General features: G+C 57.8%; 1 protein-coding gene across 2 annotated transcripts in view; it reads left to right on the top strand.

The window, feature by feature from the left end:
* Positions 1-27966, top strand: part of LOC140385852 (adrenocorticotropic hormone receptor-like) — a 156506-nt gene that overhangs the window by 125493 nt on the left and 3047 nt on the right. The gene's annotated exons all lie outside the window — the stretch shown is intronic.

Raw genomic sequence — 27966 nt, 5'->3', positions numbered from 1 at the left:
GCGAGGCGACTGGAGAGTTGCTTGCCAGAGGTAATTGCGGAGGATCAGACGGGTTTTGTCAAGGGCAGACAGCTATCAGCAAATATCAGACGCCCGTTGAATGTGATCATGACCCCACCCCGGGGAGGAGACACCAGAAGTGACCATCTCCCGAGACGCAAAGAAGACCTTCGACAAGGTTGAATGGAGGTACTTCATGGAGGTGCTGGAACGGTTTGGGTTTGGGTCAGGGTTCACCTCATGGGTGAATCTCCAATACCAGCACTCCCATGGCGAGCTTACAGACACCACCAGCTCTGAATATTTCCGGCTGCACAGAGACACGAGGCAGGGATGCCCATTCTCCCCGCTGCTATTTGCCCTGGCAATCAAGCCACTGGCTATCACCCATGGTTCAGCGAAGAGGTGGAGAGGCACCCAGAGGGGAGACAGAGAGCTCAGAGTCTCACTCTATGCAGATGACCTGCTCCTCTACGTCTCAAACCCCCGAGCCAGCATAGGAGGAATAATGGAACTCGGGGAGCTCAGAGCCTTCTCGGGTTACAAACTCATCCCGACAAGAGCAAAATCTTCCCTGTGAACCTCCAGGGGGAAGAACAAGAGCTAGGAACGCCGCCGTTCAAACTGGCCCAAACCAAATTCCTCTACCTGGGCATCCAGATAGCCCATAACTGGACACAGATACATAAGTGGAACCCATCGAACATAGTGGAGGAGGTAAAGAGAGACCTACGGAGATGGGATTCTGGCTGGAAGAGTGCAGACAATAAAAATTAACATGCTGCCAAGATTCCCCTTCCTATTCAGATCCCTCCCCAGATCTTCATCCCCAAAGCCTTCTTCACAAAAGTAAATAAGTTAATCATGGCATTTGTGTGGGCTGGAAAAAAAACCCTGATCCGTAAAAGCATCTTTAAAGAATGCAGAACATAGGATGCCTGGTGATGTCAAACATCCTACTCTACCACTGGACAGCGATTGGAGAAAGGGGGTGGGGGTGGCTGGGAGAACCGGAGGTAGAATGGGTATGGATGGATGAGACCTCCTGTATTGGGACATCTCTCCGAGCATTGGTCATGGCCCCATTCCCATTCCTCCCAGCCAAATACTCGAGGAGCCCAGTGCTAGTGGCTACTAAGGACATGGAACAAGCTCAACTGCCATTTCAAACTTGGTGACCTGTCTGCTGCGGCCCCCATCTGCAAAAACCATAAATTTATCCCGGTACAAATAGGCAAAACGTGGAGACAGTAAGGGACCTGTACGTAGATGATAGATGGCGACCTTGGGGGAACTAACGGAGAAGATCCAGCTCCCAAAAAGGGAACGAGCTCCAATACCTACAACTGTGGGACTTCCTCGGCAAGGAGACCGCAACGTTCCCCCAGTTACCCGGACACTCCCTACTGGACAGACTGCTGGTGGCAGGCGAATTAGGGGACGGTAAATGAGCCGACATGTACAGACAAATGTTAGAGGAGTTAAGGGCCCCGCCAGGCGAGACACGAGAAAACTGGGAGGAAGAGCTATAGATGGAGATAGAGGGAGGACTCTGGATCAAGGCACTGCCCAGGGTGAACTCCACCTCCTCATGATCAGGTCTGAACCTAACGCAACTAAAGGTGGTGCTCAGGGCACACCTAACCAGGACATGCATAAACAGGTTCTTCCCGGAGGTGGAGGACAAATGTGAATGGTGCCAGGGAGGCCCGGCCTAGCTTGTCGGGGACTGGGCCACCTTTTTCAAGGCCATCTCCAGGGTCGTGGGAGTGAGAGTGGAGCCATGCCATTAGTGGCGGTCTTCGGGATTTTGAAACAGGCAGAACTCTTTATGGGGGGGGGAGGGGCAGATGCCCTAGCCCTTGCCTCCCTGATTGCCCGCCAGAGACTCCTGCTTGGATGGAGATCAGCACGGCCACCCAAGGCCATGGGCTGACTGTCCAACTTAGCGGAATTCCTTAAATTGGAAAAAATCAAATTCACCATTAGGGGATCGGAAGAAGGCCCCCACAGCACATGGCAGCAATTCACCAGCCTCTTCGGGATCCTGTTCGTCACCAGCAACAAAGGTGCAGGGAGCAGGGAGAGGGGCGTAGAGGGGCAAGGTGGATGGGGGGGGGCAGTGAAAGAGCGGGAGGGGGTTGGCGAGGAGGCAGCACTTAAAACACAGAGATAATACACACTACAGACGGGGTGCGGGAGCCCACGGGCAGCGCTATAGATGCACCCCCCCCCCCAGAAGAAGGGCAACTTCTCTCCGCACCCCCTCCCCTCCCACAGGGGATAACAGAGGAGGGTATCTCCTTCCCGACCCCGGAACATAGAACTATCAGGCCCGGCACCATTCACCAACATAGACCACACCGGTAAAGTGTACCGTACAGGTACAACTTAACCGCATAGTGGTTAGAGGGGGTCGAAGGAAGGAAAATATTTATTGATGTTACCATGGCTATTCCTGGGTTACAGTGTTAGGTACTTTGATTTTGTTTATTGTCACGTGTACCGAGGTACAGTGAAAAGTATTTTTCTGTGAAAAGCTCAACAGATCATTAAGTACATGAAAAGAAAAGAAAATACAGAATAGGGCAACACAAGGTACACAATGTGACTACATAAACACCGGCATTGGGTGAAGCATACAGAGGGTGTAGTGTTAATCAGGTCAGTCCATAAGAGGATCGTTTAGGAGTCTGCTAACAGCGGGGAAGAAGCTGTTTTTGATTCTATTCGTGTGTGTTCTCAGAGTTTTGTATCTCCTGCCCGATGGAAGAAGTTGGAAGAGTGAGTAAGCCGGGTGGGAGGAGTCTTGGATTATGCTGCCCACTTTCCCCAGGCAGCGGGAGGTGTAGATGGAGTCAATGGATGGGAGGCAGGTTTGTGTGATGGACTGGGCTCTGTTCATGACTCTCTGACGTTTCTTGCGGTCTTGGGCCGAGCAGTTGCCATACCAGGCTGTGATGCAGATAGATAGGATGCTTTCCATGTTACATCTGCAAAGGTTGGTAAGAGTCAAGGTGGACATGCCGAATTTCCTTAGTTTCCTGAGGAAGTATAGGTGCTGTTGTGCTTTCTTGGTGGTAGCGTCGACGTGGGTGAACCAGGACAGATTTTTGGTGATGTGCACCCCTAGGAATTTGAAACTGCTAACCATCTCCACCTCGGCCCCATTGATGCTGACAGGGGTGTGTGCAGTACTTTGCTTCCTGAAGTCAATGACCAGCTCTTTAGTTTTGCTGGCATTGAGGGAGAGATTGTTGTCGCTGCACCACTCCACTAGGTTCTCTATCTCCCTCCTGTATTCTGACTCATCATTATTTGAGATCCAGCCCACTATGGTCGTATCGTCAGCAAACTTGTAGAAGGAGTTGGAACCAGGTTTTGCCACGCAATCGTGTGTGTACAGGGAGTAGAGTAGAGGGCTAAGTACGCAGCCTTGCGGGGCGCCGGTGTTGAGGACTATTGTGGAGGAGGTGTTGTTGTTCATTCTTACTGATTGTGGTCTGTGGGTCAGAAAATCGAGGATCCAGTTGCAGAGTGGGGAGCCAAGTCCTAGGTTTTGGAGCTTTGATATGAGCTTGTCTGGGATTATGGTGTTGAAGGCGGAGCTATAGTCAATAAATAGGAGTCTGATGTAGGAGTCCTTGTTGTCGAGATGCTCTAGGGATGAAATAGGGCCAGGGAGATGGTGTCTGCTGTGGACTGGTTGCGGCGGTATGCGAATTGCAGTGGATCAAGGCATTCTGGGAGTATGGAGGTGATGCGCTTCATGACCAACCTCTCGAAGCATTTCATTACGACTGAAGTCAGGGCCACCGGACAGTAGTCATTGAGGCATGTTGCCTGGTTCTTCTTTGGTACCGGTACGATAGTGGTCTTCTTGAAGCAGGTGGGGACCTCGGAGCGGAGTAGGGACAGGTTAAAGATGTCCCCGAACACATCTGCCAGCTTGTCCGCGCAAATTCTGAGTGCATGACCAGGGATCCCTTCCGGACCCGTTGCCTTCCGAGGGTTCACTTTCAGAAAGGCCGATCTGACTTCGGAAGCTGTGGTGGTGGGTATGGGTGTGTTATAGGCTGCTGGGGCACTCAACAGCCTGTTAGTTTCCTGTTTGAACCGAGGATGGAATGCATTGATTTCATACTGGTACCAGTGAGGGGCTACCATCGGCGCCGCCTGAAACACCCGCGGAACGCATGGAAAACGGTTGGAGAATCAGCGGGTCCCGGGCTTCATATGCGCAGGGCTGTCAAGCTACAGCCGCGCACGCCTACAACCCCCACACATGCACCGGTCACGCCGGAAAAAATGGCAACGGCCATGCTGGACCACCCACCCGCCCACCCCGACCCCACAGACCACCTCTTGGCCACCCCCCACCACTCCCCCTAGCCCTGACAGAGGCCAGCGGCACAGATCTCGACCGAGTGTGGCAGCGCTGGACACTGTCCTCAGCCGGGAAGCCAGGCTCCCGACCGCTGGGACCACACGTGGCCCGCGCCGTCGGGAACTCAGCCCATCGGAGGCGGAGCATCGTGGGTGGGCCCGATAACTATATGCGGACGGAGTTGCGACTGTGCAAGGCACACGTCCCAATGAAGCCGTTATGGAGGGAGCGGAGCATCACAAACCGCTGTCAAACCGGCGCCTGTCGTGAGTTCGGCATGGGGAGCCATTCTCCATCCGGTCGCCGTCTCGATTTTGGCGTCGTGCTACAGAGAATCCCGCCCTGTCCTTTATGGCAAGTTTGTTACAAGTGTAAATTTGGATTATACTGCCAATATGATTTTCTCTTTGTTCTAAATATAAATGAAAATCTTCAATATCAACATTTTTTTAAAAAAGGAACAATATTGGTCAAACGTCTTTTTTTAAAAACAAATTTATGTCAAACTATTGATAGATTCTCTGTTTTCTTGGTCTAACATAACTGATAACTTATTCAGTGATGCTATTATCTATCTTGATCCACTCAGTCCCATTCCCCCACTCTATCCCTCAAGTGCCCATCAATTTCCTTTTGAAATCATTCATCACATATCATGTCAAAAATGTAAATTGAACACGGAAAGAAGGTTATCCTTGCATCCCCAGCAAGTAATTATCCCACACTCTTGTCCAAGAGGACTCATTCCTATCATTAAAGATCTGTTTGTGGCAAGAGCTATGTGAAGCAGAGTCAAATAACTGTGAGGTCAAGAACTGGCTGGCTTCCTGCCCACTCACTGTATAAACCCCTGACCTGGTTGCCTGGCAGTGGAGTGTTCAGTCATCTAGAATGGTCATGATAAACTTTTGTCCTGTGTAAATGGTCAGAAGTTGAATTTAGACGAGGCACTGAAGGCCAGGAAGGTTCATGCCTTTCAGCAAGCCGCACTACCCAGTCATTCTTGCTGCCTTTGGTTGCAAAGTCCAAGAATCAATTTCAGTTATCCCCTCTCAGGATTTCACAAAAACACAATAGGAACAACAATGGAGCCAATTTTCAGCCCGCGTTCGCTGTCAGAGAGAACAGCGACGCAGGCGGATAATCCAGAGAGATCGCGGTTTCCTATTACTTCGCCTCTGACCAGTGACATCACGAGTTCCACCCACAAAGGGCCGGAACCTCATTTAAATGCAGTAAGAAGTCTTACACCAGGTTAAAGTCCAACAGGTTTGTTTCAAATCACTAGCTTTCGGAGCACTGCTCCTTCCTCAGGTGAATGAAGAAACATATATATAGACAAAGTCAAAGCTGCAAGACGATACTTAGAATGTGAGCATTTGCAGGTAATTAAGTCTTTACAGATCCAGAGATGGGGTAATCCCAGGTTAAAGAGGTGTGAATTGTCTCAAGCCAGGACAGTTGGTAGGATTGGTGCAGTACCAACCTCAGTGTCAACCTGTGCCAAGGGGCAGTGTCAGGGGGCAGTGCCAGGGAGCAGTGCTGATGGGGGGGGGGGGGGGCACTTATGTGTGGTGGGGGTGAGAGCAGGCAGTGAGGAGGGAACTTAGGCATGAGGGAAGGGAATGTCGGGCACTGAGGGGGGGGGAATGTTGGTGAAACGTCCGCAGGTTAGGGAGCCGCCGATAATTGTCTGGGGGGGAGGGTCCGATGATTGTGCGGGGGTGGGGGGGTGAGTGCCCTCGATACCTCTGTGGTGGGTGGGAGTGGGGAGGAGATGCTAAACTTCAGTGCTGATTGGGCACCCTTTAAAGGTGGCTGCCTGATCTCTGTGGAGCCGGTTTTGCCCACTCATTAAAGAGGGTGAGGATCTGGAGTGAAAACTGGGTTGTGCAACACGAGAGCTACACGTCGGTTTTCAGTCTGAGCCTGACACTTTGGAAAATATGGTGAGGTTACGCCTGATATTATCTGCTGGCACCAGAGGTGACAAAGCAGAGGAAAAATTAATGAAAATGAAAATCGCTTATTGTCGCAAGTAGGCTACACATGAAGTTACTGTGAAAAGCCCCTAGTCGCCACATTCCGGCGCCTGTTCGGGGAGGCTGGTACAGGAATTGAACCGTGCTGCTGGCCTGCCTTGGTCTGCTTTAAAAGCCAGCTCTTTAGCCCTGTGCTAAACCAGCCCCAACAGAGAGATACTAGAAAGTCTGTTGGTACTGAAAATCTAGAGAAGATGCATCTGAGGTTGCTGAGGGAAGGAAGAATAGGAATTGCGGAGGTGCTGGCCACAATCTTCCAATTCTCCTGTGATCTGGCGAAGCTGCTAATGGACTAGAGAATATTGTTACAACCCTTTAAAAAAAAAAGGGATAAAGCTAGCAATTACTGGCCAGTCAGTTGGTGGGGAAGTTTTTAAAAATGATAATCCAGGAGAAAATTAATAACACTTGGACAAGCATGGACAAATAAAGGAGGATCACTCTGGATTTGTTAAGGGAAAATTATTTTTGACTAATGTTGAGCTTTTTGATGAGGTAACAGACAGAGGGTGGATGAGGGTAATGCAGTTGTTGTGTATACCGACTGTCTCAAAGGCATTTGATAAAACACCAAGTATTAAACTTGTTGGCAACATTGAATCCCATCGGGTAAGATGATGATAGCCTTCACAAGAAAATAAACAGCTCGAAAAGTATACGGGACATGGTAGATAGAATTGAACACCGAAAAGTTTGAGGTTATAGATATGTTTTGGTAGGAAGAATGAGAGGCAATGTCAGGAACGGTAGTTGCAAAGTGGTTATGTTACCAGATACATAATCCAGAGACCTGCACTAGAGAGTTGAGTCTGAGTCTCACCAGGCCAGGTGAGAACTTTAAGTCTAATGCATTAAAGAAATTGGGAATAAAAATACAGTCTCAGTAACGGTGACCATGAAACTGCCAAATTGTCAAAACCTATCTGGCTCACCCTCAACCTTGACTCAGGAAGCCATGAAATCTCATGGCATCTGCTCAAACACGGGGAAGGAAAAGTCCTGCTGATCACCATCGGCTGCTCCCCCTCCCTACACCCCCCCCCCCCCCCCCCCCCCCCCCCGCCCGATGAATCAGTATTCCTCCATGTTGAACACCACTTGGAGGAAGTATTGAGGGTGGCAAGGACACAGAATATACTCTGGGTGGGGGTCACCAAGAGTAACTCAGCAGCACCGCTACCGGCTGAACTGAGGGAGTCCTGTAGGATATATCTGCCAGGCTGGTACTCTGGTGTGCGAAGCCAATCTTCACCAATCTAACTGTTGCATCTGTCCGTGGCAGTATTGATAGGAGCGAACATCACACAGTCTTCAGGGAGACAATCCCGTTGTCACATTAAGGATATCATCCACGGTGTTGCTAAATGGGATAGATTTCAAACAGATTTAGCAGCTGGAAACTGGGCCTCCGTGGGGTGCTGTGGGCCGTTAGCACCAGCAGAATTGTATTTCGAAACAACCAATTCGAGTAGCAGGGTCATTTGAGACCACATTTCCATCCTTTTGTGAATAACCCCGGACCCAGGAAAGGATTGCATGCTGAGGGTTTCGACCCATGGCCAGTGGTAGAGCCAGCATATTTTTGGTGCTGATGATGGAGGAGCCAGAACCTTGAGGAACAAGAGTTGGTTACAGGCAGTGGATCCTTCGAGAAAATAATTTGTGTTTCCTGTAGGCACACACCGCCACCTTAAACTTTAATTCCTTCCACCCCCAACACACAGTGGCAGCAGTGTGTACAATATCTACAAGCTGCACTGCAGCAACTCACCAAGGCTCCTTCAACAGCACCTTCCAAACCCACAACCTCCACCACCTTGAAGGACACGGGCAACAGATGCATTGAGAACACCACCACCCACAAGCTCTTCCCCAAGTCGCACACCACCCAGACTTGGAAGAATACTGCCATTCAGTCACTGTTGCTCGATCAAAATCCTGAAACTCCCTCCCTCACAGCACTGTGGTTGTACCTACACCACCTGGACTGCAGAGGTTCAAGAAAGTGGCTGAGCACCTCCTTCTCAAGGGCAATTAGGGATGGGTAATGAATGGTGTCCTTGCCTTGAACAGAAATGAAAAGGGCTGCACTAGGAGGACACTGGGGAGGAGGCAGAGAGGGAGAGATGGTAGAGAACAAACAAAGAACCAGCAAAGAAAAGTACAGCACAGGAACAGGCCCTTCGGCCCTCCAAGCCCATGCCAACCATGCTGCCCGGCTAAACTACAATCTTCTGCACTTCCTGTGTCCATATCCCTCTATTCCCATCCTATTCATGTTTTTGTCAAGATGCCCCTTAAATGTCACTATCGTCCCTGCTTCCACCACCTCCTCCGGCAGCGAGTTCCAGATACCCACTACCCTCTGCGTAAAAAACTTGCCTCGTACATCTCCTCTAAACCTTGCCCCTCGCACCTTAAACCTATGCCCCCTCGTAATTGACCCCTCTACCCTGGGGAAAAGCCTCTGATTATCCACTCTGTCTATGCCCCTCATAATTTTGTAGACATCTATCAGGTCGCCCCTCAACCTCCGTCGTTCCAGTGAGAACAAACCAAGTTTATTCAACCACTCCTCATAGCTAATGCCCTCCATACCAGGCAACATCCTGGTAAATCTCTTCTGCACCCTCTCTAAAGCCTCCACATCCCTCTGGTAGTGTGGCAACCAGAATTGAACACTATACTCCAAGTGTGGCCTAACTAAGGTGCTGTACAGCTGCAACATAACTTGCCAATTCTAATACTCAATGCCTCGGCCAATGAAGGCAAGCATACCGTATGCCTTCTTGACTACCTTCTCCACCTGTGTTGCCCCTTTCAGTGACCTGTGGACCTGTACACCTAGATCTCTCTGACTTTCAATACTCTTGAGGGTTCTACCATTCACTGTATATTCCCTACCTGCATTAGACCTTCCAAAATGCATGACCTCACATTTGTTCAGATTAAACTCCATCTGAAAATGAAATGAAAATCGCTTATTGTCACAAATAGGCCTCAAATGAAGTTACTGTGAAAAGCCCCTAGTCGCCACATTCCGGCGCCTGTTCGGGGAGGCTGGTACAGGAATTGAACCGTGCTGCTGGCCTGCCTTGGTCTGCTTTAAAAGCCAGCTCTTTAGCCCTGTGCTAAACCAGCCCCTTCTGCCATCTGCCATCTCTCCGCCCAAGTCTCCAAACAATCTAAATCCTGCTGTATCCTCTGACAGTCCTCATCGCTATCCGCAATTCCACCAACCTTTGTGTCGTCTGCAAACTTACTAATCAGACCAGTTACATTTTCCTCCAAATCATTTATATAGACTACGAACAGCAAAGGTCCCAGCACTGATCCCTGCGGAACACCACTAGTCACAGCCCTCCAATTAGAAAAGCAGCCTTCCATTGCTACTCTCTGCCTACTATGACCTAGACAGTTCTGTATCCGCCTTGCCAGCTCACCCCTGATCCCGTGTGACTTCACCTTTTGTACCAGTCTACCATGTCCAGAAAGACAACATCCACTGCCCTACCTGCATCAATCACATTTGTGACCTCTTCGAAAAACTCTATCACGTTAATGAGACACGACCTCCCCTTCACAAAACCATGCTGCCTCTCACTTATACGACCATTTGCTTCCAAATGGGAGTAGATCCCGTCTCGAAGAATTCTCTCCAGTAATTTCCCGACCACTGACGTAAGACTCACCGGCCTGTAGTTCCCTGGATTATCCTTGCTACCCTTCTTAAACAAAGGAACAACATTGGTTATTCTCCAGTCCTCCGGGACATCACCTGAAGACAGTGAGGATCCAAAGATTTCTGTCAAGGCCTCAGCAATTTCCTCTCTAGCCTCCTTCAGTATTCTGGGGTAGATCCCATCAGGCCCTGGGGACTTATCTACCTTAATATTTTTCAAGACGCCCAACACCTCGTCTGTTTGGATCTCAATGTGACCCAGGCTATCTACAAACCCTTCTCCAGACTCAACATCCACCAATTCCTTCTCTTTGGTGAATCCTGATGCAAAGTATTCATTTAGTACCTCACCCATTTCCTCTGGCTCCACACATAGATTCCCTTGCCTATCCTTCAGTTGGCCAACCCTTTCCCTAGCTACCCTCTTGCTTTTTATGTACGTGTAAAAAGCCTTGGGATTTTCCTTAATCCTATTTGCCAATGACTTTACGTGACCCCTTCTAGCCCTCCTGACTCCTTGCTTAAGTTCCTTCCTACTTTCCTTATATTCCACACAGGCTTCGTCTGTTCCCAGCCTTCTAGCCCTAACACATGCCTCCTTTTTCTTTTTGACGAGGCCTACAATATCTCTCGTTATCCAAGGTTCCCGAAATTTGCCGTATTTATCCTCCTTCCGCACAGGAACATGCCGGTCCTGAATTCCTTTCAACTGACATTTGAAAGCCTCCCACATGTCAGATGTTGGTTTACTCTCAAACATCCGCCCCCAATCTAGGTTCTTCAGTTCCCGCCTAATATTGTTATAATTAGCCTTCCCCCAATTTAGCACATTCACCCTAGGACCACTCTTATCCTTGTCCACCAGCACTTTAAAACTTACTGAATTGTGGTCACTGTTCCCGAAATGCTCCCCTACTAAAACTTCTACCACCTGGCCGGGCTCATTCCCCAATACCAAGTCCAGTACAGCCCCTTCCCTAGTTGGACTGTCTACATACTGTTTTAAGAAGCCCTCCTGGATGCTCCTTACAAATTCTGCCCCGTCTAAGCCCCTGGCACTAAGTGAGTCCCAGTCAATATTGGGGAAGTTGAAGTCTCCCATCACACTAACCCTGTTGCTTTTACTCCTTTCCAAAATCTGTCTACCTATCTGCTCCTCTATCTCCCGCTGGCTGTTGGGAGGCCTGTAGTAAACCCCCAACATTGTGACTGCACCCTTCTTATTCCTGATCTCTACCCATATAGCCTCACTGCCCTCTGAGGTGTCCTCCCGTAGTACAGCTGTGATATCCTCCCTAACCAGTGGCGCAACTCTGCCACCCCTTTTACATCCCCCTCTATCCCGCCTGAAACATCTAAATCCTGGAACATTTAGCTGCCAATCCTGTCCTTCCCTCAACCAGGTCTCTGTAATGGCAACAACATCATAGTTCCAAGTACTAATCCAAGTTCTAAGTTCATCTGCCTTACCCGTAATACTTCTTGCATTAAAACATATGCGCTTCAGGCCACCAGACCCGCTGTGTTCAGCAACTTCTCCCTGTCTGCTCTGCCTCAGAGCCATACTGGCCCTATTCCCTAGTTCTCCCTCAATGCTTTCACCTTCTGACCTATTGCTCCAGTGCCCACCCCCCTGCCATACTAGTTTAAACCCTCCCTTGTGACACTAGCAAACCTCGCGGCCAGGATATTTATGCCTCTCCAGTTTAGATGCAACCTGTCCTTCTTATACAGGTCACACCTGCCCCAGAGGAGCTCCCAGTGGTCCAGATAACGGAAACCCTCCCTCCTACACCAGCTGTTTAGCCACGTGTTTAGCTGCTCTATCTTCCTATTTCTAGCCTTACTGGCACGTGGCACAGGGAGTAATCCGAGATTACAACCCTAGAGGTCCTGACTTTTTAACTTTCTGCCTAGCTCCCTGAACTCCTGCTGCAGGACCTCATGCCCCTTCATGCCTATGTCGTTAGTACCAATGACTTCTGCCTGTTTGCCCTGCCCCTTCAGGATGCCCGCTACCCGTTCAAAGGCATCCTGGACCCTGGCACCAGGGAGGCAACATACCATCCTGGAGTCTCTTTCACGTCCACAGAAGCGTCTATACTGTGCCCCTGACTATAGAGTCCCCTATTACTATTGCTCTTCTGCGCTTTGACCCTCCCTTCTGAACATCAGAGCCAGCCATGGTACCACTGCACTGGCTGCTGCTGTTTTCCCCTGATAGGCTGTCCCCCCTGACAGTATACAAAGGGGTATACCTGTTCGAGAGGGGGACAACCACAGGAGATTCCTGCACTGACTGCCTGCCCTTTCTGGTGGTTCACCCATTTCTCTGCCTGCACCTTGGGTGTGACCACATTTATATAACTGCGATCTGTGACGCTTTCCGCCACCTGCATGCTCCTAAATGCATCCAACTGCTGCTCCAACCGAACCATGCGGTCTGTGAGGAGCTCCAGTTGGGTGCACTTTCTGCAGATGAAGCCATCCTGGACGGGTGGAAGCCTCCCGGACCTGCCACATCTCACAATCAGAGCACTGCCCCCTCTAATTGACAGTGCATCAATTTATTAGTAAATTAAATTTAAAAGTTTTTTAAAAAGTTACTGTTGACTGTACATTTCCTAGCACTAGATTTCTACTATAGATGTGAAAGCTAAATACAGTACTCTCCGATCTCTGGCTTAGATACCCCTCTAAATTATAATTAAGTAATAAGTAATTATGTTTAATTAGTTTAACACTGCTTAATTTTTTTAATTTAGTGTAGATTCCCAACCAGCCAATCAGGTCACAGCTTTTCTGTGATGTGATAGATTTTCTGTGATAGAGGAAGTGGGAACATTGAAAACATTGAAGAACTTGTGGAGAGTGTGGAGGTCACAGGCCGATTGAGGAAGTCATGGGGTGATCGTTAAGGCCATACTTTATTTTCAAGTCTCCCATGTCTCTATGTGGAGCTAGCAAACCTGCTATTCCATGCTTATGCTCCGTTTCTTCCATTAATCATGCCTTGTTATGATGTTAAAGTCATCTCACCATTTAAAAATAACTATTAGCTGGCTGGGCTCAACACCAAATCTTTCGCAGATGTTATATAGCTGCCTTAATAAGGTCATGTCTAACAAACCTTCGTCCTAATTGGGCAGTGGTGCTTGTTGTTGCAACACACAGGGAACAGAGAAAAAAGGTTCAAACATCATCATATTCCAATAAAGAAGATATGAACTGCCATTTGTAAATTCCTGCCACACTCTTGCTGTTTACAAAGGCTTCATTTAAATGGCCAGTAGTGATTTACTGCCAGGAGCTTCTGTTTTATCAGTTACACATGTTTTACTAATGTCACAGAAGGTTTATCCAGGTGTATTTGTGCCTGCCTGGAGCAGCTGGTGATTTACTTAATAATGCTGCATCGGTGAGTATTCACTGTTGATTATCTCAGTCGAGCAGATATCAGCCAGTGGTGATTTTGTTCAATGAATGCTGCAACAACTTATATTTGTAAGAGCCTTCAACATAATAAAATGCTCCAAGGTGCTTTGTCGGAGCATTGGAAAACAAAAATGCTGGATTAATTCCTGAGATGAGCAGATTGCCCTTTCTGTAGAATGTGCTGGGCCAGACTGCAGCAAGGAAGGTGCATCTACTTAAATCCTTGTTCATTCATTCACACTATTTACAGTATGTACATCAGTGATGGGCATCCTAGGCTGGGAGTGGGCCGCACGAGTGTCCCTCCTTCACCTCAGTGGGCAGCAAGTTTGAAGTCGGGCTTGTTCACCAACTGTAACACCATGAATAAAATTAAATACATTTAATACACGCCGAATATTTCATAATGAGTTATAGAAAATGCTTAATCATTTATATATTAATAGAACTATCGTCAACTTCAAATGGTCAAAACAAAAAAACCTTACACTTTAGAAGCAGAGGGCTCTCACCGCCAGTGTTGTGAGCAATCAGCACGCACCTCACTTCACTCACCCTCACTTGACGTGAGTATCACTTCAGTCATTCCGGTTGGAAAGAAACTACATGGGTGGAAATCAGTGGAATGTGGCGACCGTGCACGTGGGCAACAGTCAAAAAAATGGCTTGTGGCCCGCTCTCAGAACCCTGAAGGTTGCCCACCGCTGACGTACATATTGAGATACAGAAAAGGCATATCTCCTCTTGGAGAAGCCAGTGGGATCCCCTACATTAGCTTGCACATGACTGCCTGATGCCAGTACCGACATCATCATGTTCCCCAGATCCATTCGGCTAACCCTTTAGGCCATGGACCTATGAGGAGAGATTGAGTAGAATGGGTCTACACTGTTGGGTGTTTAGAAGTCGGGTGTGGGCAGCACGGAAGAACAGTGGTTAGCACAGTTGCTTCACAGCTCCAGGGTCCAAGATTCAATTCCCGGGTTGGGCCACTGTCTGTGCGGAGTCTGCACGTTCTCCCCGTGTCTGCGTGGGTTTCCTCCGGGTGCTCCGGTTTCCTCCCACTAGTCCTGAAAGACGTGCTGTTAGGTCATTTGGACATTCTGAATTCTCCCTCTGTGTACCCGAACAGGCGCCGGAATGTTGCATCGAGGGGCTTTTCACAGTAACTTTATTGTAATGTAAGCCTACTTGTGACAATAATGATTATTATTAAAGAACAAAGCATATAAAATTTAATGAGAGCTTGACAGGGTAAATACGGAAAGGCTTTTGCCCAATCTCAATGTTCTGGAACATGGTCATCGTCTCAGGGTGAAACGTTGGCCATTTAAGACCGAGGCAACGAGAAGATTCTGTATTCAAAGGGTTGCAAATCTTTGGAAATTTCTACCCTGAAAGTTGTTAATCATATTCAAGTTCAGTTGTTAATCATATTCAAGAGTAAAAGCAATCATGTTTTGGACACTTAGAAAATCCAGGGCAATGGGAACCAAGCAGAGAAGTAAAGTTGATAGAAGATCAATTATGAACACATTAAATTGCCGGAGCAGGCTCGAAAGGCCAGACACGGCCTACCTCTGCTCCTATTCTTATGATCTTATATTAGTTTGCAATAAGTTTGCTATCATTTGAATTCTCTCAATGAATGAGGTTAGTAAATGAAATGAAATGAAAATCGCTTCTTGTCACAAGTAGGCTTCAAATGAAGTTACTGTGAAAAGCCCCTAGTCGCCACATTCCGGCGCCTGTTTGGGGAGGCAGTTACAGGAATTGAACCGTGCTGCTGGCCTGCCTTGGTCTGCTTTCAAAGCCAGCTCTTTAGCCCTGTGCTAAACCAGCCCCTATTTCCTGTTCAGTGTGGATCAATAACTTTTAAGAGGAAATTCAAACTTCCAGCTAATAACATAACACATTTTAAGATGGTTAGTGTAACACAAGTCTAAAAGTACTATGCCTAAACACTATTTTTGTAGGGAATGAATACTTTTTTTAAATAATCTTTATTGTCACAAATAGGCTTACATTAACGCTGCAGTGAAGTTACTGTGAAAAACCCCTAGTTGCCACATCCCGGCGCCTGTTCGGGTACACAGAGAGAGAATTCAGAATGTCCAATTCACCTAACAGCCCGTCTTTCAGTCTTGTGGGAGGAAACCGGAGCACCCGGAGGAAACCCACGTAGACAGAGGGAGAACGTGCAGACTCCGCACAGACAGTGACCCAAGTCGGGAATCGAACCTGGGACCCTGACTAACCATTATGCTACCGTGCCGTCCGACCTATGACACCCTCCTTCTCCAAAGTGATGGCAGATGTGAAATACTTATTTAATACCCTACCAATGTCAGCCGGCTCAAGGCACAGGTTATCCCAGGGATTGACCATAAATTCTGGCCTTTCAAGCAACATACACATCCCAAAAAGGAATTACAGGAAGTCCGAAAGTGACAACCACATGGAGTGGCTGCTCACACACTGTGAGGAGACACAAACCGTGGAGTTATTGAGGAAATAATTGAATGCTGCAATGGATAACTTACCACAGTGGTTAAGAATATATGAACATCCGAACATAGTTCTGTTATCATCATGGCAAATCTGGGGCGTCATTCTCCGCCCCCCCAGAGGGTCGGAGAATGGCCGTTGGCCGCCGTGAATCCCGCCCCCGCCCCCGCCGAAGTCTCCGAAGGGAGAAAAGTCGGCGGGGCGTTAATGGCGCCACTGCCGCGGAGAATGTCACGGGTCTGCGCAAGGCAGCCGATTTTCGGCCTGCCGATATTCTCCCTTCCGGATGGGCCGAAGTCCCGTCGACGTGATGACCGTTCACGTCGACGTGAATCAAACCTCCTTTTCATCGGCGTGACCCGGTGCTCCAGGCTCACGCCGACCAGCGTGGAGGTGAGTGATGGCCTGGGGGGTTGGCTCTGGGCAGGCAATGGCGTGGCCGCAGACTGATTGCGTGAGGAGAGGTGTGTCTCGGGTTGTGTGTGTGTGTGTGTGCGGCGGGGGGGGGGGGTGGTTAGAGTAGGCTGGGCTCCGGGTGAGTGCCGGGAGGGGGTCCATGCCGGGGTGGAGGTTGGGGGTTGGGGGGGGGTCCGTGCTGGGGTGGAGGTTGGGGGGGGTCCGTGCTGGGGTGGAGGTTGGGGGGGGTCCATGCCGTGCCGGGGTGGAGGTTGGGGGGGGGTCCGTGCTGGGGTGGAGGTTGGGGGGGGTCCGTGCCGTGCCGGGGTGGAGGTTGGGGGTTGGGGGGGTCCGTGCTGGGGTGGAGGTTGGCGGGGGGGGGGTCCGTGCCGTGCCGGGGTGGATGTTGGGGGGGGGGTCCGTGCCGTGCCGGGGTGGAGGTTGGGGGTTGGGGGGGTTCCGTGCTGGGGTGGAGGTTGGGGGGGGGTCCGTGCTGGGGTGGAGGTTGGGGGGGTCCGTGTCGTGCCGGGGTGGAGGTTGGGGGGGGGGGGGTCCGTGCTGGGGTGGAGGTTGGGGGGGGGATCCGTGCTGGGGTGGAGTTTGGGGGGGGGGTCCGTGCTGGGGTGGAGGTTGGGGGGGGTCCGTGCCGGGGTGGGGGTTGGGGGGGGTGCCGTGCTGGGGTGGAGGTTGGGGGGGGGGTCCGTGCTGGGGTGGAGGTTGGGGGGATCCGTGCCGGGGTGGAGGTTGGGGGGGTGTCCGTGCTGGGGTGGAGGTTGGGGGGGGGGGTCCGTGCTGGGGTGGAGGTTGGGGGGGGGGGTCCGTGCCGTGCCTGGGTGGAGGTTGGGGGTTGGGGGGGGTCCGTGCTGGGGTGGAGGTTGGGGGGTGTCCGTGCTGGGGTGGAGGTTGGGGGGGTCCGTGCCGTGCCGGGGTGGAGGTTGGGGGTTGGGGGGTGGTCCGTGCTGGGGTGGAGATTGGGGGGGGGGGTCCGTGCTGGGGTGGAGGTTGGGGGGGGTCCGTGCCGTGCCGGGGTGGAGGTTGGGGGGGGGGTCCATGCTGGGGTGGAGGTTGGGGGGGGGTCCGTGCTGGGGTGGAGGTTGGGGGGGGTCCGTGCCGTGCCGGGGTGGAGGTTGGGGGGGGGTCCGTGCTGGGGTGGAGGTTGGGGGGGGTCCGTGCCGTGCCGGGGTGGAGGTTGGGGGTTGGGGGGGGTCCGTGCTGGGGTGGAGGTTGGGGGGGGGGTCCGTGCCGTGCCGGGGTGGAGGTTGGGGGGGTCCGTGCCGTGCCGGGGTGGAGGTTGCGGGTTGGGGGGGGTCCGTGCTGGGGTGGAGGTTGGGGGGGGGTCCCTGCTGGGGTGGATGTTGGGGGGGTCCGTGCCGTGCCGGGGTGGAGGTTGGGGGTTGGGGGGGGTCCGTGCTGGGGTGGAGGTTGGGGGGGGGGGTCCGTGCCGTGCCGGGGTGGAGGTTGGGGGGGTCCGTGCCGTGCCGGGGTGGAGGTTGCGGGTTGGGGGGGGTCCGTGCTGGGGTGGAGGTTGGGGGGGGGTCCCTGCTGGGGTGGATGTTGGGGGGGTCCGTGCCGTGCCGGTGTGGAGGTTGGGGGTTGGGGGGGGTCCGTGCTGGGGTGGAGGTTGGGGGGGGGTCCGTGCTGGGGTGGAGGTTGGGGGGGGTCCGTGCCGTGCCGGGGTGGAGGTTGGGGGGGGGTCCGTGCTGGGGTGGAGGTTGGGGGGGGTCCGTGCCGTGCCGGGGTGGAGGTTGGGGGTTGGGGGGGGTCCGTGCTGGGGTGGAGGTTGGGGGGGGGTCCGTGCCGTGCCGGGGTGGAGGTTGGGGGGGTCCGTGCCGTGCCGGGGTGGAGGTTGCGGGTTGGGGGGGGTCCGTGCTGGGGTGGAGGTTGGGGGGGGGGTCCCTGCTGGGGTGGATGTTGGGGGGGTCCGTGCCGTGCCGGTGTGGAGGTTGGGGGTTGGGGGGGGTCCGTGCTGGGGTGGAGGTTGGGGGGGGGTCCGTGCTGGGGTGGAGGTTGGGGGGGGTCCGTGCCGTGCCGGGGTGGAGGTTGGGGGGGGGGGGGGTCCGTGCTGGGGTGGAGGTTGGGGGGGGGCTCCGTGCTGGGGTGGAGTTTGGGGGGGGGTCCGTGCTGGGGTGGAGGTTGGAGGGGGTCCGTGCCGGGGTGGAGGTTGGGGGGGGTGCCGTGCTGGGGTGGAGGTTGGGGGGGGGTCCGTGCTGGGGTGGAGGTTGGGGGGGTCCGTGCCGGGGTGGAGGTTGGGGGGGTGTCCGTGCTGGGGTGGAGGTTGGGGGGGGGTCCGTGCTCGGGTGGAGGTTGGGGGGGGTCCGTGCCGTGCCCGGGTGGAGGTAGGGGGTTGGGGGGGGTCCGTGCTGGGGTGGAGGTTGGGGGGTGTCCGTGCCGTGCCGGGGTGGAGGTTGGGGGTTGGGGGGTGGTCCGTGCTGGGGTGGAGGTTGGGGGGGGTCCGTGCCGTGCCGGGGTGGAGGTTGGGGGTTGGGGGGTGGTCCGTGCTGGGGTGGAGGTTGGGGGGGGGTCCGTGCTGGGGTGGAGGTTGGGGGGGGTCCGTGCCGTGCCGGGGTGGAGGTTGGGGGTTGGGGGGGGTCCGTGCTGGGGTGGAGGTTGGGGGTGTGGGTCCGTGCTGGGGTGGAGATTGGGGGGAGTCCGTGCCGTGCCGGGGTGGAGGTTGGGGGGGGGTCCGTGCTGGGGTGGAGGTTGGAGGGGGGGTCCGTGCTGGGGTGGAGGTTGGGGGGGGGTCCGTGCTGGGGTGGAGGTTGGGGGGGGTCCGTGCCGGGGTGGAGGTTGGGGGGGGGTCCGCGCTGGGGTGGAGGTTGGGGGGTCCATGCTGGGGTGGAGGTTGGAGGGGGGGTCCGTGCTGGGGTGGAGGTTGGGGGGGGGTCCGTGCTGGGGTGGAGGTTGGGGGGGGTCCGTGCCGGGGTGGAGGTTGGGGGGGGGTCCGCGCTGGGGTGGAGGTTGGGGGGTCCATGCTGGGGTGGAGGTTGGGGGGGGTCCGTGCAGTGCCGGGGTGTAGGTTGGGGGGGGGTCCGTGCTGGGGTGGAGGTTGGGGGGGGGGGCCGTGCTGGGGTGGAGGTTGGGGGGGTCCGTGCCGGGGTGGAGGTTGGGGGGGGGTCCGCGCTGGGGTGGAGGTTGGGGGGTCCATGCTGGGGTGGAGGTTGGGGGGGGTCCGTGCAGTGCCGGGGTGTAGGTTGGGGGGGGGTCCGTGCTGGGGTGGAGGTTGGGGGGGGGGGCCGTGCTGGGGTGGAGGTTGGGGGGGTCCGTGCTGGGGTGGAGGTTGGGGGGGGTCCGTGCCGAGGTGGAGGTTGGGGGGGGGTCCGTGCTGGGGTGGAGGTTGGGGGGGGGGGTCCGTGCTGGGGTGGAGGTTGGGGGGGGTCCGTGCCGGGGTGGAGGTTGGGGGGGGGTCCGTGCTGTGGTGGAGGTTGGGGGGTGGTCCGTGCTGGGGTGGAGGTTGGGGGGTGTCCGTGCCGTGCCGGGGTGGGTGTTGGGGGTTGGGGGGGGGTCCGTGTCGTGCCGGGGTGGAGGTTGGGGGGGGGGGGTCCGTGCTGGGGTGGAGGTTGGGGGGGGTCCGTGCTGGGGTGGAGGTTGGGGGGGGGTTCGTGCTGGGGTGGAGGTTGGGGGGGGTCCGTGCCGTGCCGGGGTGGAGGTTGGGGGGGGGTCCGTGCTGGGGTGGATGTTGGGGGGGTCCGTGCCGTGCCGGGGTGGAGGTTGGGGGTTGGGGGGGGTCCGTGCTGGGGTGGAGGTTGGGGGGGGGGGTCCGTGCCGTGCCGGGGTGGAGGTTGGGGGGGTCCGTGCCGTGCCGGGGTGGAGGTTGCGGGTTGGGGGGGGTCCGTGCTGGGGTGGAGGTTGGGGGGGGGTCCCTGCTGGGGTGGATGTTGGGGGGGTCCGTGCCGTGCCGGTGTGGAGGTTGGGGGTTGGGGGGGGTCCGTGCTGGGGTGGAGGTTGGGGGGGGGTCCGTGCTGGGGTGGAGGTTGGGGGGGGTCCGTGCCGTGCCGGGGTGGAGGTTGGGGGGGGGTCCGTGCTGGGGTGGAGGTTGGGGGGGGTCCGTGCCGTGCCGGGGTGGAGGTTGGGGGTTGGGGGGGGTCCGTGCTGGGGTGGAGGTTGGGGGGGGGTCCGTGCCGTGCCGGGGTGGAGGTTGGGGGGGTCCGTGCCGTGCCGGGGTGGAGGTTGCGGGTTGGGGGGGGTCCGTGCTGGGGTGGAGGTTGGGGGGGGGGTCCCTGCTGGGGTGGATGTTGGGGGGGTCCGTGCCGTGCCGGTGTGGAGGTTGGGGGTTGGGGGGGGTCCGTGCTGGGGTGGAGGTTGGGGGGGGGTCCGTGCTGGGGTGGAGGTTGGGGGGGGGTCCGTGCCGTGCCGGGGTGGAGGTTGGGGGGGGGGGGTCCGTGCTGGGGTGGAGGTTGGGGGGGGGCTCCGTGCTGGGGTGGAGTTTGGGGGGGGGTCCGTGCTGGGGTGGAGGTTGGAGGGGGTCCGTGCCGGGGTGGAGGTTGGGGGGGGTGCCGTGCTGGGGTGGAGGTTGGGGGGGGGTCCGTGCTGGGGTGGAGGTTGGGGGGGTCCGTGCCGGGGTGGAGGTTGGGGGGGTGTCCGTGCTGGGGTGGAGGTTGGGGGGGGGTCCGTGCTCGGGTGGAGGTTGGGGGGGGTCCGTGCCGTGCCCGGGTGGAGGTAGGGGGTTGGGGGGGGTCCGTGCTGGGGTGGAGGTTGGGGGGTGTCCGTGCCGTGCCGGGGTGGAGGTTGGGGGTTGGGGGGTGGTCCGTGCTGGGGTGGAGGTTGGGGGGGGTCCGTGCCGTGCCGGGGTGGAGGTTGGGGGTTGGGGGGTGGTCCGTGCTGGGGTGGAGGTTGGGGGGGGGTCCGTGCTGGGGTGGAGGTTGGGGGGGGTCCGTGCCGTGCCGGGGTGGAGGTTGGGGGTTGGGGGGGGTCCGTGCTGGGGTGGAGGTTGGGGGTGTGGGTCCGTGCTGGGGTGGAGATTGGGGGGAGTCCGTGCCGTGCCGGGGTGGAGGTTGGGGGGGGGTCCGTGCTGGGGTGGAGGTTGGAGGGGGGGTCCGTGCTGGGGTGGAGGTTGGGGGGGGGTCCGTGCTGGGGTGGAGGTTGGGGGGGGTCCGTGCCGGGGTGGAGGTTGGGGGGGGGTCCGCGCTGGGGTGGAGGTTGGGGGGTCCATGCTGGGGTGGAGGTTGGAGGGGGGGTCCGTGCTGGGGTGGAGGTTGGGGGGGGGTCCGTGCTGGGGTGGAGGTTGGGGGGGGTCCGTGCCGGGGTGGAGGTTGGGGGGGGGTCCGCGCTGGGGTGGAGGTTGGGGGGTCCATGCTGGGGTGGAGGTTGGGGGGGGTCCGTGCAGTGCCGGGGTGTAGGTTGGGGGGGGGTCCGTGCTGGGGTGGAGGTTGGGGGGGGGGGCCGTGCTGGGGTGGAGGTTGGGGGGGTCCGTGCCGGGGTGGAGGTTGGGGGGGGTCCGCGCTGGGGTGGAGGTTGGGGGGTCCATGCTGGGGTGGAGGTTGGGGGGGGTCCGTGCAGTGCCGGGGTGTAGGTTGGGGGGGGGTCCGTGCTGGGGTGGAGGTTGGGGGGGGGGCCGTGCTGGGGTGGAGGTTGGGGGGGTCCGTGCTGGGGTGGAGGTTGGGGGGGTCCGTGCCGAGGTGGAGGTTGGGGGGGGGTCCGTGCTGGGGTGGAGGTTGGGGGGGGGGGTCCGTGCTGGGGTGGAGGTTGGGGGGGGTCCGTGCCGGGGTGGAGGTTGGGGGGGGGTCCGTGCTGTGGTGGAGGTTGGGGGGTGGTCCGTGCTGGGGTGGAGGTTGGGGGGTGTCCGTGCCGTGCCGGGGTGGGTGTTGGGGGTTGGGGGGGGGTCCGTGCTGGGGTGGAGGTTGGGGGGGGTCCGTGCTGGGGTGGAGTTTGGGGGGGGTCCGTGCCGTGCCGGGGTGGAGGTTGGGGGTTGGGGGGGGGGGCTGTGCTGGGGTGGAGGTTGGGGGGGGGGGGGGGTCCGTGCTGCGGTGGAGGTTGGGTGGTGGTCCGTGCTGGGGTGGAGGTTGGAGGGGGGTCCGTGCTGGGGTGGAGGTTGGGGGGGTCCGTGCCGGGGTGGAGGTTGGGGGGGGGGTCCGTGCCGGGGTGGAGGTTGGGGGGGGGTCCGTGCTGGGGTGGAGGTTGGGGGGGGTCCGTGCCGTGCCGGGGTGGAGGTTGGGGGTTGGGGGGGGTCTGTGCTGGGGTGGAGGTTGGGGGGGGGGTCCGTGCTGGGGTGGAGGTTGGCGGGTGGTCCGTGCTGGGGTGGAGGTTGGGGGGGGGGTCCGTGCTGGGGTGGAGGTTGGGGGGTGTCCGTGCCGTGCCGGGGTGGAGGTTGGGGGTTGGGGGGGGGTCAGTGCTGGGGTGGAGGTTGGGGTGGGTCCGTGCCGTGCTGGGGTGGAGGTTGGGGGTTGGGGGGGGGGTCCGTGCTGGGGTAGAGGTTGGTGGGGGGGTCCGTGCTGGGGTGGAGGTTGGGGGGGGTCCGTGCCGTGCCGGGGTGGAGGTTGGGGGTTGGGGGTTCGGGGGGGGTGGTCCGTGCTGGGGTGGAGGTTGGGGGGGGTCCGTGCTGGGCTGGATGTTGGGGGGGTCCGTGCCGTGCCGGGGTGGAGGTTGGGGGTTGGGGGGGGGGTCCGTGCTGGGGTGGAGGTTGGGGGTGGGTCCGTGCTGGGGTGGAGGTTGGGGGGTGGTCCGTGCTGGGGTGGAGGTTGGGGGGGGGTCCGTGCTGGGGTGGAGGTTGGGGGGGGTCCGTGCCGGGGTGGAGGTTGGGGGGGCGGTCCGTGCTGGGGTGGAGGTTGGGGGGGGTCCGTGCAGGGGTGGAGGTTGGGGGGGGGCCGTGCCGGGGTGGAGGTTGGGGGGTGGGTCATGTTTTCAGATCATCCAGCGATGTTGGCCCCCGTGGCGGCAGCCGCTAATGTCCATGTTGCCCTGGATGAGGAGGAGGAGGAGGAGCGTGCCAGAGAGGCGGCGCAGGCTGCCGCAGAGGGGCAGACGGCAGCCGCCCAGGCTGGAGGGACACCTGACCGACAGGACGAGGAGGGGGAGGAGGACGTCGCGGCCCCACGGCAACGGAGGCACCCGAGGGCTCCCCGTGTGTACCGGCCCCGGCAGTCATACCAGGACCTCACAGACCGGGAATGCAGGACGAGACTCCGGATGAGCCGGGAAACCGTGGCACACATCTGCCACCTGCTGGCACACCTGTCACCGCATGGCACTGGCGGGGGACACCCTACCCCCGTGTCCGTCAAGGTTACGGTGGCCCTGAACTTTTATGCAACGGGGTCATTCCAGGCACCGAGTGGGGACCTGTCCGGCATATCGCAGACATCGGTGCATCCGGGCAGTGACAGATGCCCTATATGCCATGGCGCACCGCTACATCCGCTTCCCCGTGGACCGGGCCAGCCAAGATGCCCGGGCCGTGGGCTTCTCTGCCGTTGCCGGGTTCCCCATGGTCCAGGGCGCGATCGATGGGATGCACGTCGCCGTGCGGCCACCTGCAGATAACAGGGCCGTGTTCACTAATAGGAAGGGGACCAATTCGATGAACGTACAGGTGGTCTGCGACCACCGCATGATGATCCTGCACGTCTGCGCCCGTCACCCAGGAAGTGTACACGACTCATTCGTGTTGTCGCGGTCATCCATCCCCGGCATGTACGAGGGACGCCATCCCCGGCTCTGGGGCTGGTTGCTGGGCGACAGGGGCTACCCATTGCGATCGTGGCTGATGACGCCTATACGGAGGCCACGCAATGAGGCGGAGAACCGCTACAATGATGCCCATGTAGCGACAAGGGGAGTGATCGAGAGGTGCTTTGGCGTGCTGAAGATGCGTTTCAGGTGCCTGGACCTCTCTGGGGGCGCCCTCCAGTATTGGTCAGATAGGGTCGGCTGCATCATTGTGGTGTGCTGCGTCCTGCACAACATAGCCCAGCAGAGGGGCGATGTGCCGCAGGCAGATGAGGGCGGAGTGGAGGAGCAGCAGGAAGAGGCCCAGTCCTCCCCAGATGAGGGAGATGGGGGCAATGGTCAGGGCAGACGGGGTAGACACAGGCGGGTGGCTGTCCACCGTTACCGGCTGGCCCAGCGGGCACGGGACAGACTGATAGACGCCCGCTTCACTGACTAGATGGGCGTGGGAATCGGGTAGTATGGCCACAGACCGCACACCATGGCAACAGCCGACCACCCACACCCCCCACCTATCCACCCACCCAGCACCCTCACCCCCCCTCCCCAACCCCACCCACTCCACCCGCATGCACACCACCCCCCCCCATTGCCGATCCACCTGCGGCACAACGGGCGGGGCTCACACAGTTGCGGGTGGACGCGTGTCTATCGCAGGCCATGGAGGATGATGACAACCCGCCCTGCGATGAGCTCCTGGCTCTACATCGTTGGACTATGTCTGACCCATGGCCACAGTACCACCATCCACCCGGACCATCCCTGCATGCGGCTGTGACACTGCAGCGCACGGTCCCGTCCTCTGCCCGGGGGATGTTGATGGCGGCCCAGGGGGAAGGGGGCAGACTCACCTGGGGCTGAGGTAAGACCAGCCCTCACACACACACTTGCGCTCAACGTACATGACACCCCCGCACACTTTGGACAGAGCACAAAGGCAGCTTCTGTAGGTGTAACATTGACTTTAATAACCAAAGGAGTTCATGCACGTGCCCTAGCCCCTAAAACTCATCTGTGCCCTGCACCCGTGCCAACTTACTCAGTGTCTAATTGTTTGGCCTTACGGGCCCTTTGACTACGTCTACGTGGTTCCCCAGACGGTACAGCCGAACTGGAGGTGGACTCCTGTGATTCCTGCTCTCTGACACTGGATCCCTTTGGCTGCCGTTTCCTGGGGCGTCCTGGCCTAGATGGGCCAGGCTGCGGCCCGGGCGACTGGGATGGCGAGCTGCCAGCCTGTCCTGCCCGTTGCCCACCCGATGCACCTGGGACGGAAGGGGGGGAGTCCGAGGTGTTGCGGTGTACCAGGACCTTCCCTACAGAGGGAGCCGGGACGGACCACACCACCTCCTCCTCCCTCGGGGTGCCCGATGGCCCCCAGGCCTCTACATGGGTGGGGGATGCGAACGGACTGGCCATCCGACGCCCCCCCGACATCTGGCGCTGCCAGTCCTGGAGGCCCGTGCTGGTATCGACAGGGGTCTGCAGGTCTGCAGCCATGGAGCCCAGGGGGTTGGCAAACCCTGTCTGTGACAGTGCGACGCCGGCTCGCACATGGCCACTGGCGCCGATGCCCTCAGCGATGGCCTGCAGAGACTGGGCCATGGCCTGCTGAGACTGGGCCATGGCCTGCAGAGACTGGGCTATGGCGTTGAGCGCCTCTGCCATCTGGCGCTGGCACTGGCTCATGGCCTCCTGTGAGAGGGCAGCCATTTCCTGGGCCACAGACGCCGCCTGCACGGAAGGCCCCAGGCCTCGCAAACCGTTCCCCATGTCTGACACCGTCGCACCCATTGCCTCCACCGCGGACGCCACCCGTGCGGTGTCAGCCTGGGTGGCACGCATGACCGGCACCACTCCCAGCTCCTGGACGTGGGTGGACTCCTCCACCTGCGACCGCAGCCGCCGCAAGCCGCCCGTCACCTTCTTCGCTTGTCTCCGGGTCGGTGGTTGCATCGGATCTATGTGTGGGTGTGGTAACTGCAGGAACCCGGGATCCATCTGGGCGGCAGATGTTCGCTTGGGCTGGGCTGCCCTCCGACCGCCCGGTCCCTCTGCTGCTCCTACCTCCACCTGCTGTACCGGGACGGCTGTGTTGTGCGCACCAGTGAGTGTACCAGACGCCTCATCACTAAAGTGCCCAACCGTGGTGAGTGTTTCTGCGATGGTGGAGGGTGTTGGTGACAGCAGTGGCGTTGTGTCGTGCTCTTCGTCCCACTCTGAGTCCATGGCACTTTGGGGTGGGGGTTCGTCTCCACCCATCCACTCTGAGTCACTGTCCGGTATTTTGTCTTCCTGGGTAGTGCTGTCCCGGGTAGGGGTGTCCTGGGTAGTGCTGTCCCGGGTCGGGGTGTCCTGGGTAGTGGTGTCCTGGGTAGTGGTGTCCTGGCTCGGATGTGACGGGGCCTGTGGCTGCCCCCCTCATCGCTGGGTGGTCGCTCCCGCACGTGACGGGGGTGTCGTCTCCCTGTTGCTCCATCTCCCGTGGTGTGCGAGGGGCATCCTGCGGGCGTCGCATGCTGGAGGGTGCGGGTCGCTCCGTCTCCTGTGGTCTCCGAGGGGCATCCTGCGGGCGTCGCATGCTGGAGGGTGCGGGTCTCTCCGTCTCCTGTGGTCTCCGAGGGGCATCCTGCGGAAGTTGCATGCTGGAGGGTGGATATGGGGGATATGGGGGAGGGGGGATATGGGGGAGGGGGGATATGGGAGAGGGGGGATATGGGGAGGGGGGATATGGGGGATATGGGGGAGGGGGGATATGGGGGAGGGGGGATATGGGGGAGGGGGGCATGTGGGGGAGGGGGGATATGGGGGAGGGGGTGATATGGGGGAGGGGGATATGGGGGAGGGGGGATATGGGGAGGGGGGATATGGGGGAGGGGGGGATATGGGGGATATGGGGAGGGGGGATATGGGGGAGGGGGGATATGGGGAGGGGGGATATGGGGGATATGGGGGAGGGGGGATATGGGGAGGGGGGATATGGGGGAGGGGTGATATGGGGGAGGGGGGACATGGGGGAGGGGGGATATGGGGAGGGGGGAGATGGGGGAGGGGGGATATGGGGGAGGGGGGATATGGGGGAGGGGGGATATGGGGGATATGGGGGAGGGGGATATGGGGGAGGGGGATATGGGGGAGGGGGGATATGGGGGAGGGGGGATATTGGGAGGGGGGATATGGGGGAGGGGGGATATGGGGGATATGGGGGAGGGGGGGATATGGGGGAGGGGGGATATGGGGGATATGGGGGAGGGGGGATATGGGGGAGGGGGGATATGGGGAGGGGGGGATATGGGGGAGGCTCACCCTGCCTGCTCTGACGAGGTTGTTCACCTTCTTGTGGCACTGGGTGCCTGTCCGTGGTGTCAGGGCCACAGCGGTGACGGCCTCTGCCACTTCCCTCCACAGACGCCGGCTGTGGCGTGGGGCAACTCTGCGGCCGTGCCCGGGATACAGGGCGTCCCTCCTCTGCTCCACTGCGTCCAGGAGCGCCTCCACATCGCGTGACTCGAACCTCGGGGCTGAGCGACGGCCAGCCATCCAGTTGGGTGTTGCGGTCGGGTGTTCCAGTCGGGTGGGGGGGAGCAGCGCGGCCTTATGAGCCGTCACGCCGTGCAGCGCGTATGACGCTGCACGGCGTGAACCACTGCGCAAGCGCGGTTCCTGTTACGTCGCTGCTAGCCCATTTCGGGCCGGAGACTATCGACCCATTTTTCCGACGTGACGCAAGTCGGATTTGCGCCGTTTTTTGCGCCGATCGGAAGACTTTCCGCCGATAATGGAGAATTTCGCCCCTTTTTTTGCACTTTCTCCATTTTGTTATATCGGGACCAGATAGTTTGCAGTCAGCTAAA

Source organism: Scyliorhinus torazame, chromosome 11 (assembly GCF_047496885.1).
Source record: "Scyliorhinus torazame isolate Kashiwa2021f chromosome 11, sScyTor2.1, whole genome shotgun sequence".
NCBI lineage: Eukaryota > Metazoa > Chordata > Chondrichthyes > Carcharhiniformes > Scyliorhinidae > Scyliorhinus > Scyliorhinus torazame.
The sequence above is the reverse complement of the archived record's forward strand: the minus strand, read 5'-3'. Positions and strand labels throughout refer to the sequence as shown.